This window comes from Natator depressus, chromosome 7 (assembly GCF_965152275.1).
Source record: "Natator depressus isolate rNatDep1 chromosome 7, rNatDep2.hap1, whole genome shotgun sequence".
NCBI classification, from domain to species: domain Eukaryota; kingdom Metazoa; phylum Chordata; order Testudines; family Cheloniidae; genus Natator; species Natator depressus.
In genome coordinates, this window is record NC_134240.1 from 56,181,735 (window position 1) to 56,183,405 (window position 1,671).

Consider the following 1,671-nt stretch of genomic DNA (forward strand, 5'->3'; position numbering starts at 1 on the left):
TGGCGAGATTAGAAATGTGAGCAGCAAACAGAACAAAACGTGGGGAAGATGCAGCTAACACACCTGGGGAGATAGAAGCCAAATATGCTCAGGAAGGTAATCAGCCATAGAAAACCTGTGGGTTATTGTGAAGAGCAGATACTCAGCAGGAATTACTTAGAGTCATACTTAGGGACATAACAAAGGAGCGCATCAATGGGACGAAATGCAGAGGTTAAAAAACAGGCTGAATACCAGGACCGACTGTTCTAGCAGTGCAATAGCTCAAGCTGTGGATAAGTCTGCCTTGAGAAGTGGCAGAAACTAAACTGAACAAACTTCTAGGGACCATCCTGTCAGGCACAATCCTGCTTTGGCAGAGAATCGGATCATGTGTTCTAATCACTCCCTTCCTTCATATGCTGTTTATCTGAGCTTGTTAATTCAGGGCCCCACTCTATACCCCATCCTCAACTCTGTCCTGTACAACACCAGGGAATCAGCAGACTTACAACAATGTAACCCGGGACATTTCTTGGCTGCAAATGGGGCTTTTAGAAAGAGTGACTTCTTCATGCCCTGCTCCGCAGGTAAAAGGATCCATGTTTATGTTAGATCCCAAACTCAACCCTTGTCTCCATCCTCTTCTTGCTTGGAATTGCAGCTACTGTCACCTTTCCTTCTCAGAGCTGTGGCTGTGAACCTCTTGCCATTCTTTCTCTGATAGCTTTCTCCAGGATTCCAGACAATTTTTATCAACGTAGCAACAAGACAGTCCTGGATCTAAGCCAACCGGCTTCAAGTCCTCAAGCCCAAATTAGCTAGGACTCCTTGGACAGCTTGTTAACACCAGATTGCAGAAGAGGGACACAGAAAATGATGGCAGACAAGGATGCAGAAAGATATAGGGAGTCACTGAAAGGAGTCGAGGATGGAAGGGAAATAATGGAGTCAGAACTGCAGGGCAGGAAGATGACTCTAGCTGCTATTACTGGCAGGTGGATTGGAGTGGGGAGAGTCAAAGAGGAAGGAGATGGGGAAGCTCCAGAGCCCAGCCAGGAGAGGAGGGGAGAACCACAGAGAAAAAGTTACAGCAATTGAGCCATGGGAAATCACCAAAGTGCGAGTCAGGGTTTGAGCAATGTCCAGGGCAAGGAGGTGGAGGCAGAGGCAGATTCCCTGTCCTACAAGAAGAGTGGACACAATGTTTGAACAGCCTGGATGCAGGGAGCCAAGGAAAGGGAGGAGAGGGAGAGAACAAGGCTGCAAGTCTATGGCCACTATCTTCTCATGGTTCAAAGAGGTTATTTGATTTGTTGATCTGACTCCTCAAATGTTCCCTCCTTGGCTTCGACCATCTCTCAAGCACTTTCATACCATCCCAAACTCTGAGACAGCAACATTTTCCTCCAGCCAACTACCCTGAAGTACTCTTTGCAACTAATTTTAAGTTGGAGATTTTACGCTCGTGTTAACAGTAAAACACATTTGCATCGGTGCAGTGTCCTTTTTGTTTTTCTGTTTCCTTTCAGGGAAATGGAGCTGCCTCGGAAAAGGGGCTGGCTCACACAGAGATATTTTTACTCTTCATCACCGTTTTGCAGAACTTTACCTTGAAACTTCTCTTTGATCCCAAGGAAAGTGACATCACCCCTAGCAGAGCGCGATTAAGGAAACCTGCCCCAACCTGAC